Raw genomic sequence first — 10932 nt, 5'->3', positions numbered from 1 at the left:
GACTTGTGTAACTGAGAAAATTCAAGATCCAATTTTGAAAATAAACTAAGTTTTATAACCACAAGCACTTCAGTTACAGATAATGAACTCTTGGGTTTATGATAAAAGATAATTTTGACTTAAAATGAATACCATCATGTATATTTTAGCTTTTAATCTATTGATTAGGTTATGGATTATGATTATATGTAGAGTAAAAAGTGATTTAAGTAAAAAAGACACATAGGAAAAGGTTTGAAAGTATTTTAAATAAAGAACATGAGGGATAGAATGTCTCCCTTATTCTGACTGCCTTTGACACTCAATAAAGCATAACAAAAATTAAATGGAGGTAGAAGACAGTTTTCATTGTCACCCTTCCCAACGTTGCATTATGATGGAATAACACTGACAATATTAGTGAGTGCAGAAAGTGAATTAACTGAATAACTTTTAATATTTTGGTCAGTATTTTCTAAGTTTATCAAGAGACTGGAACTTTTACTGAACCTCACAGCTAAGTTAATAATTTACTTAGTTTGTGGTCCTTCAAGAATGCTCTTCTACTGTGTACTAAAACTGTTTGTTTAACCTGCCTTTAAGAGAACAGTGGGACTGGACTGGGCCCTCCGCTTACGGGAGATAGTTCTGTAGCTTGCTCTGTTTGAGAGGTCCCTGGCAGTGGAATCAGGATCTATTCCTGGTGCATGAGCTGGCTTTTTGGAGCCCATTACCTACGGTGAGACACCTTGCACAGTCTGATGCAGGGGGGAGGGCTTGGACCTACCTCAACTGAATGTACCAGGCTTTGCTGACTCCCCATCCTTTTCAGAGGAGGGGATGGAAGGTGGGTTGGGGGAGAAAGTTGTGGGGGAGCAGGAGGAGGGATGAGAGGGGATCTGTGGTTGGTATGTAAAATGAATAAAAAGTTTCTTAATAAAGAAAAAAAAAAAGAGAAAAACGTAATAACCAGCCTCACTTGCAGTGGATTTCCCATGTTATCAACTTTTACAACTTAAGCTGCTCATAGCTTTAATCTTAAATTGTTTATTCTTTCATGTGCTCAACCCAGAGTAATGCATGTCTCAGTTATAAATGCTGAAATGAGCAAGTAGGTTGGAAGCAACTGTTTAAAACAAATACCTGCTACAAACGCTGGAAGTGCATATGAATATTGATTGATAGCATTTGTTTGTTATCTGGGCTAGTAAGGGTCAATTGGAGTCAGTGATTTAATCCCTTGTAAAACTTCGTTAAGGATTTCTGTCAAGTATCCATCATTACTTTCCTATGTAATGCTTGCTGTGCTGTTTGATAAATACAGAGCCAAACTCTTTCTTAGTAATACAGACACAGGGACAAGGGTGGATTCACAAGACAGCATTCAGGTAGGCACACACTCAGACTCATAGGACAGACAGACAAGGGATGATGGAAAGACAGAGGGAGAGGGAAGTGGAAAGTTAAAATCTGATGTTACTTTTGGCAAAGCTGCTACAAAGAAAAATGCTTTGATTTCTTTTCTTTAATGTGATACCTATGCATTTTGGATACTCTGAGGTTATTATTAATGGGGTTAAGCTAATGGTATGTAATTTGTTGTATGTAATTGGTGGGATTCATACAGGAACTTTCATGGTACTCTGACATTTACATTGACCATATTCACCCCACCGGCCACTTTCACACTCCCTTCCTCCTGGTATTACCATTTATTCTCCAAGACAATTTTGCTTCCACTTTTATGCCCTATATACACATATGATTTTGTATATCTATCTAAAATCTAGAATCTACAAATGAAATAAAACAGTATTTGTCTTTCTGAGTCTGATGTTATACTTTATGTGATCATCTCTGTGGCATCCGTTTTTTTTTTTTTTTTTCCTGTTGATGATGTAATTTCATTTTTTTTTAATGACTAAAAAGTTCCATTGTGTGTGTATGGACCACATTTTCCCAATCCGCTCTTCTGTTGGCAGATGTCTAAGTTGGTTCCATAATTTAGCTATTGAAGAATTCTGCAATAAACATTAGTGTGCAAGCATCTTTGTGATATGTGGTTGGTTTTTTTTTTGGGGGGGGCAAATACCTAGGGATTTTATTGAAGGGTCATAACGTAGATCTACTTTTAGTTGTTTTTTGAAGAGCCTCAGTACTTGGGAGGCACACATGCCATTAATCCTAGCACTAGGGAATTGAGACCAGAAGTAATATGATTGGGCAGAGAGAGGGGAATATAAAGCTGGAGGAGACAGGAACTCTCACATTTTCAAGCTGAGAATTCCATAGAGGTAAGAACTAATGGCAGGCTGCTCTGCATCTCTGATCTTTTACCATTTAAAGTGGCTTCAAATATTATGAAAGCTAAGCACATAGTGATGTTGTGTTTGTCTGGGCTAGACATTGGAGAGTTAATAGGTGAATTGGCCCTTTAAAGACTTACTAGCAGGAACTTTTGGAAACAGATCCAGAGAGCCATGGTCAAGTACCAGGCCGAGCTCTGGAAATTCCAGTTGAAGAGAGGGAAGAGGGATTCTATGAGCAAGGGGTATCAAGACCACGATGGGGAAAATTAGAGATACAACTGAACCAAGCTAATGGGAACTCACGAACTTTGGACCCATAGCTGTGGAGCCTGCAAGAGACTGGACTGGGTCTTCTGAATGGGCAAGATAGTTGTGTAATTTAGTCTGTTTGAGGGGCCCCTGAGAGTAGGAATAGGATTTATTCCTGGTGCATGGACTGACTTTTTGGAACCCAGTGCCTATGGTGGGATACATTGCAAAGCCTTGATGCAGGAGGAGGGACTTGTACCTCCCTCACCTGAATGTGCCAGGCTTGCTGACTCCCCATGTGGGAGGTCATGCCTTTTTGGAGGAGGGGATGAGGAGTTGGCCGGAGGAGAAGTGGGAGGAGGGATGAGAGGTTATCTGTGGTTGATATGTGGAATAAATAAAAAAATTCTTATTAAAAGTAAAATTAAATTAAAAAAAAAGACTTTCTAGTGGGTAAAAATAAGCAATGAACAATTCTAATTTTTTTTCCCATTTTACATACCAACCACAGTTCCCACTCCCTCCACTCCTCCTCCATCCACTCCTCAGAGAGGGTAAGACCTCTCATGGGGTATCAACAAGGTCTGGCACAACAAGTTGAGGCAGGCCCAAGCCCCTCCCCTTGCATCAAGGTTGAGTAAGGCATCCCAGCATAGGGAGTGGCCTCCAAAAGGCCAGTTCATGTACCCAGGATAAATCCAACTCTACTGCCAGGAGCTCCACAAGCAAACCAAGCCACTCAACCTTCATTCACATTCAGAGGGCTTGGTTCAGCCCCCAGCAGGTTCCCCAGCGGTCTATCCAGAGTTCTTGAGCTTCCACTAGCTCAGGACAATGAACACTTCAAAGAATGACAAGAGGAAGCGCATGAAGGTAAGGAAATATGAGATGTTTTAGGAAAGGATATATAATCTAAGATGTATCATCTAGGTATACAAAGGGTATAAGATCCTGATCCATGGAGAGGTGGCATGAAATGAGATGCCTATAGTATATTTTCTTGTTGAAAATCAATTCTGCCTGAATATTATACACTAAAATAAAATTTCATAGTATGTGTAATATGAAAAAGGTATGTTAAGCCTCAGTGCTTAAATACTGATAGGGGTGATCTGAATTTAATACTCTTTTAACAACTGACGAACACAATTTACTAGGCTGAGGAAAAGTTACAGGAGTCAGACTACATTGCTTCATCACCTTGATTCTGTCTGCCTAAGCAAAGGGAAATAGGGAGTTCAGACTGCCATCTGTTTCTATGAAGAAAACATTCTTTATAGGATGGATATTTATCTGGATACATTTGTTATCAGTTGAACAACTTGGTAATCGCTTATAATGCCTGTTTCTTTTCACTGTGCTGCTAAGGGCATAGGTATTTGATTACAGGCACATAATGCCTAACTTATCCCATGTATTTAATTTGATGATTTTTGAAAAGGCCAGAGGACACAAACCTTGTAATAACCTTTTGAAAATAAATTATATTGTATTCATTTCACATTATCAATTCCATCATTGTTATAAATTAATGGTTGTTTTGTGCTCAGAACTTTCCAAGGTCCAGACTGTATTAATCATGGTCCATAGTTTATAATCCCATTACACAGTGGCTCCTAATATGATAGAATGAAAAAAGTTATGAAACTTTTCTCATAATGAAGAAGATAATGAAAGGAAAAAAAAACTTATATAAAATAGTTAATAATGTAATGTTTGATAGATTTTACCAAAAGAAAATGTGTATTGCTGATGAATGTGTCTGTCTGTCTGTCTGTCTGTCTGTCTGTGTCTGTCTGTTTATCCTTATGGGCATGTACAAATTTTCTGAACAGTGGGTCAAATCCCCAAATCCCGAGTGACTTTCTAATACAAAATAAAAACCATCTATTGTATTCAAACCATGTGTTCAGGCCTAAAGTTAATGTTAACTGGATTTCCTGAATCCAGCCTAGAAACTTTGATATCCCTCTGTGCCAAGTGAAGACTTAGAAGCCAAAGTCTTGCATTAGCTACCTACAGAGGATCATACTGTCTTTTATCAGCAGGGCCTGCCCCTTATCCACTTCTGTCCCTGTTAACTTCTGTTGTAACTCTTTTTGGTAAAAGGACAGAAGTTAGATATCCTTTCATTTTATTTCTTGCCTTAATATGGCTCGATCAGTGCCCTAGTATTTCAGGAATAAATAGATATTATGAACCAAGGAAAGAATAAGAATAGAATTGTGAAGTTGACCTAGCTATTACAGAATATTTTTCACTATTCACTTAGAAGAACACCTGCCTCAATATTGTATGATATTGGAGGCCTGGCTTTGGAAGCCTCAGACATCTGAAATATAATTCAGGTAATATAAGAAAGATGCATACTAAAAAGCCTCTAAAGCTCCAGCCCATAGATTTTCATCTTTTTCTGTTGTAAAACTAAAATGATAGCCATTCTCTTATCTGCGCACAGTGTAAACGTTAATTGATGGCTGCTCTTCCTGAATTACCTCTAGTCTTCTGGGGAATACGGATGCATAATCAGTTTAGAAATAGAGCGAGTTAGAAAATATTGTCACAGACAGGCAGTGAGACTTTGATTCATGCTTTTATGATATCCAACTTGAATTACTATAATTGTCTGTCTATAGATCCCTCTTCTGTGTCCCACTGGAAAAAAAGAAAAGGTAGCTCATGCAAAGATGCATCCCCTGATGTTCTAAGCATGCAGCATCTGGTCAACATATTTCTACTTGGAGATTCTTCCCCTGGCTGCCAGTCAGGGGCTGGACTGATTGTAAAGGTCCTAGTGATGTGTTTTTGAAACACTGCGTGAATCCAAATGAGTTTTAGGTTCCCTATTGTCTAAGCCCAATTTTGTTCGACTGTAAAAAATATTCGGTTTTCATTCGTTCAGAACTGCTGTTATAAACCACTATGACTTATAGCTTTTTCAAGTCATGAAGGATATACTTTATTCCAGATAGATTCAAAATAACAGACTCTTCACTGAATTTAGGTCAAGTCTAAAGTGACTTGTTTAATTGCTTTTCTTCAAAACTACAATATTCTTTCTATGTATTTTGTGCAGATTTGCTGGGATTTAGAAAAGATTCTATTAAAATCTTAGCATTCTAATATTTGAGCACACTGTTTAAAATGGGCGTAGTTGATAAAACCAATGCATATGGATGTCATGTTATGCGGTTTTCCCTGTAACCTCAACTCCCACAGATTTCTTATTTGTATTATAAGGAAGCAAGAATTTCTCTAGTATTGTTGCTTCTATTAGGATATTTTATAACAAAGTTTTAAGATAATTTACTGATGTTACTTTTACTAAAGATTCCTATTTACTAAAAATGGTCCTGTCTCTGCCAATCTTATTTGAAAAAAGTCATTAAAAGGCTTGGAAGTATATACTTTTTACTTGTCTCTAGAAGTTGAAGTAGTAGTGAGGGCTTTTATTTCTGAATATAGCATAACTATATATTTCATTCTGTGTATGATATGTGCTTATGTGAATATATGCCTTGTATGTACAGGTGCCTGTTGAATTTAGAAGAGGTCATTGAATCTCCTGGACCTAGAGTTACACACAGTTGTCAGCGGTTGACATGGGCACTGGGACCTGAACTTAGGTCTTCCTGCAAAAGCAGGAAACACTCATAATGGCTGAGCCATCTCTCCAGGTCCTAATTTAATTTCTTCATCTATTGTTATTTTCCTGTTTTCTTTAAACATGTTTCCTCTGGTATCTAGGTACTCACTTATTACATGCATTGTTGTATAATTATAGTATTCTGTCCTTTTACTGATTAGTCATATTTGGTTTGTGGTAGTATCTTTAGGCAAATTAAATTAGGAATTCCATTGTAAGGGAAGCATATGCTATCACCAAGCTTTAGTTCTTGAGAGCATGAACTATTCCTTATCTCTGTAATTGTAGGCAGCATGGTCTAGGACCATGGGAATTGACAAGTTGATTCTTTGAGTGAAGATGCTTGCTGTCTAGCTTTATAGTCTGAAATCGATCTCCAGAATCTAAGTGATGGAAGAAAAGAACCAGCTGCTAAAATTTATGGTCTCTGCATGCACGTGTCTGTGTACATAAGCAAACACATAACACAAACAAATGAAAAAATTAATAACAAAATTTGAAATTGGGAACATGTTGTCATGGACAGCTTACTTCATCATTTCTTTAAGTTAGACTGATCGGTAAAGTCACATGTATTTTCTATGTATACCATATTGTTTTGAAATACAGATACATTTTAGAGTAACTAAATATAGCTAATATTTGCCGCTTCACATGAATTACTTTTTGTGGTGGGAAGACTTTATGGCTATTCCCCTAGATGCTTTCAGAAATATTATTAACTGTGGTCATCATATTTTACAATAGATCTCTTGATATTCCTTTTATCTTAAGTTGTATATACATTGATTTTCCCCTATTCTTCACAGCCTTTGTGAGGTCACCAAGACTCTACAGTATGCTTCCAGGAAACTGGTGATTTCAGATTCCATATGTAAGTGGAATTATGTGGAATTTATTTTTGCTGGGCTGTTATTTCCCTTAGTACAATATTCTGGATAATCCATGTCATTCCTTAGAGTTTCATTTCTCGCTTGTCAAATATGTAATAATACTTCACAACTTATGTGACAATTTAAGGAAATATCAATGTGTTTTGCAAGGTGTAAGACTATGTAAAAATATGAGTTACTTATGATCCTGGTACAATGAAATAGAACTATTATTGACAATAAACAAAGTTTTGCCGGGGACGTGGCTCAGCTGGTCAAGTTATTACCTAGCACACACAACACCTTGAGTTTGATCCATAGCACCACATTAAAAAAGAAAAAGTTAGCTTCAATTGTCAGCTGGAGATACCTGGAAAGAGGGAAACTCCACTGAGGAATTATCCTCATTAGATTACGCCATGTGCATGGGTATGAGGCATTGTCATGATTGCTCAGGACAAGGGTACACCTAGCCCACAGTAAGCAGTGCCATCCCTGGGTCAGTGAGGCCTGGCCTATATAAGAAAGGTGACTGAGGAAGCCCGAGAAGCAAGCCAGCAAGCAACATTTTTCTGGTCTCTTTTCAGTTCTTGCTTCCAGGTTTCTGTTTGAGTTTGTCTCTTACTTCTCAGTGAGGGCCTGTGACATGGAAGTATAAGCCAGATAAACCCTCTTCTCCCCCAAGTTGCTTTGGGTCACGGTATTTCCCACAGTAGTGGGAAGTAAATGAGAACTCTAACAGCAGCACCTTCTTCTCCACATCTATTTTTCCTGTTTCTTATTCTCTTCTATTTTTTATTCTACTATTCCATTTGTTTAATCTCATAGCATATTTAATACCTTTCTTAGTATAAACAATGAGTGTGTGACTTCAGTATGGGATCATAGTAGAAAATCAGATGATTAAAAGCCTTGAATGTGTACAGAAATATATTAGTGCATGTGGAAAATGAAAAAAACAGGTATATTATTAAGGCTCCTTTGAAATATTTCACTCTAAGTTCCAAATAATAAACACGATTTCCATATTTCTAGCAGCAAAATATTAGTAATTATGTTAGGGGAGATGCATCCTTCATTTGTATGCTTTTCTACAGTGTTTTCTGTAACACTAGAAAAATACTATTTTTTCCAGCTTATTTGTGATCCATTTTTTTTTTAAATCTTATGCCCAAGTTTTATTAGTAAGGAAGCTTGCTTTTCCGTGCTTGAACCTTTTGGAGTGGGATGTGGTGATCTGGTCTCACTTTTCCATTTCCCCATCCCTACAGCCTGACACTGATCTATTTGTTGAATGGCATTCCTTCCTCTGAGAAAGACAACAGCATTTTGGAGCTGGTTAGTTTTACTTCGACTTGATACCTCATGTAGATAACTGAAAAAAGAGAATCTTAGTTGGGGAATTGCGCATTGGCCTGTGGCTATGTCTCCAGGAGATTGTCTTGGTTGGTAATTGATGGAGGAGATGCTAGACCACGGTGGGCAGCACCATCCCTAGACAGGTGGGCTTGGACTGTTTAACCATGCTAGCTGAGCAGGCACCAGTAAGCTGCGTTTTTCCATGGTTTCTGCTTTAGTTCTTGTTTGAACTCTTGCCCCTGACTTCCCCCAGTGATGAACTATGTCCTGCAAGTATAATAAGCCAAATCAATTCTTTCTTTGCCAAGTTTCCCTTTCTGGTTTTGCTCATGGTGTTCACCACAGCAGCAGAATGCAAACCAGGCAAGTTTCTTAGAAAATTGTGAAAGGGCTCCTTTAACTTAGTAGACCACATCCTTGTAGAAAAACAAACAAACAAGCAAGCAAACAAACAAACAAACAAAACCCAAACCAAAATTACCCAGTTAACTCAGGGCTCAAGATTGAAACAACAGAAAATTTATTCCTTTGAGGTATTTTAAGTCTACAGGCATCTTAGCCTCTTGCTTCATTTTATTTTTTCCTGAGATATTAATTTAAAACTTTTTTCTTTTGTTTTGCAATAGAGCTAAGTTAATAATTTTAATTTTTTAAAATTCTTCTCTCATATGTAACATCCTGATCACAGTTTCCCCTCCCTCTACCACTTCTTCTCTCCCCCAGATCCACTCCTCCAGATCCACTCCTCCTCCATTTCTTTAAAAAAAAAAACACAACAACAAAAAACAGGCCTCCCAGGGATATCAACTGAACTCAGCATAACAAGTTACAATAAGACTAGGCACAAATCCTCATATAAAGGTTGGATGAGGCAACCAGTAGGAGGAAAAGGGTCCTAAAAGCAGGCAAAAGAATTAGAGACCCCCAACTACTCCCACCGTTATGAGTCCCACAAGAACACCCAGGTACACCACCCCCTCATATATGCAGAGGACCGAACTCAGACCCATACAGGACCTGTGATTGTTGCTTTAGACACTGTGATCCCCTATGAGTCTTCCTTAGTTGATTCTGTGGGCTGTGTTCTTGTGGTGTCCTTGACCTCTCTAGCTCCTTCAACTCTTCCTCTCTTCTTCGGGGTTCTCTGAGCTCTGCCTAATATTTTACTGTGGATCTCTGTGTCTGCTCCAATCAGTTGCTGGATAACACCTCTCTGATGAAAACTGGGCAAGGCACTGGTCTAGGAGTATCATAGCAGATATCATTAGTATAGCAGAATATCATTAGTAATCATTCCCTGAATCATTTGGTTCTATCATGGGCCTCTGGGCTGTCCAGATTCTGGTTCCTGGCCATCCAGTAGTGTTAGGGTATGGGCACCATCTTGTGGTAGGAGCTTCAAGTCATTGGTTGACCACTTCCACAAGTTCTGTGCCATTATTACACCAGCACATCTTGTAGACAGGACAGATCGTAAGTTGAAGATTTTGTGGCTGGGTTGGTGTCCCAGTCCCTCTGCTGGAAGACTTGCCTTGTTACAGTAAGGTGGCTGGTTCAGGCTCCTTATGCTCCATTACTAGGAGCCTTCTCTAGGGTCACTCGAGAAGATTCCAGTGAGTTTCCACTGCACTAGGTTTCCACATTGACCCAGTGCTCCTGAACTCCAGTCATCTCTTCCAGTATACCCTGTTGCCTGATACCTCCTGTTCTCATTCCCATCAGCCCCAGTCCACTTGAAATCTGTTCTATTGCCCCTTTCTCAGGGAGATCCATGCATTCCCCCTTGAGTCTTTCTTGTTACTTTGTCACTCTGGGCCTGTGGATCGTAGCATGATTACCCTTTACTTAACAGCTAATGTCCACTTACAAGTGAACTGAGTACATACCATGTCTGTCTCTGGGTCTGGGCTACCTCACTGAAGATGATTTTTTCTAGTTTCATCAGTTTTTAACAGCTGAGTAATATTCCATTGTGTAAATCTACCACATTGTCTTTATCCATTCATTGATTGAGGGGCTTCTAGGCAGTTGCCAGTTTCTGGCTATTACAAATAGGGCTACTATGAATGTAGTTGAACAAGTGTCCTTGTGATAGAATGGAGAATCCTTCAGGAATATGCCCAGGAGTGTTATAGCTGGGTCTTGAGGTAAATCAAGTTCCAATTTTCTGAAGAACTACCATATTGATTTCCAAAGTGGCTGTACAAACTTTCATTCCCACCAGCAATTGAGTAGTGTTCCCTTTGCTCCACATCCTCACTGGCCTGAGTGTCACTTGCATTTTTGATCTTGGCATTCTGACAGGTATGGAGTAAGGGTAACACTTCTCTATTGCTGGTGGGAGTGCAAACTTGTACAACCACTTTGGAAATCAATATGGTCATTCCTCAGAAAACTGATACTAACTAGATTTATCTCAAGATCCAGTATAAGATAGAATCTCAGAATCATTTTGATTTGCATTACTCTGATTGCTAAGGATATTAAACATGTCTATTGACTAATTTTGGTTGGAAGT

Source organism: Peromyscus leucopus, chromosome 17, assembly GCF_004664715.2.
Source record: "Peromyscus leucopus breed LL Stock chromosome 17, UCI_PerLeu_2.1, whole genome shotgun sequence".
Lineage (NCBI taxonomy): Eukaryota > Metazoa > Chordata > Mammalia > Rodentia > Cricetidae > Peromyscus > Peromyscus leucopus.
This window is presented reverse-complemented; position numbering follows the sequence as displayed.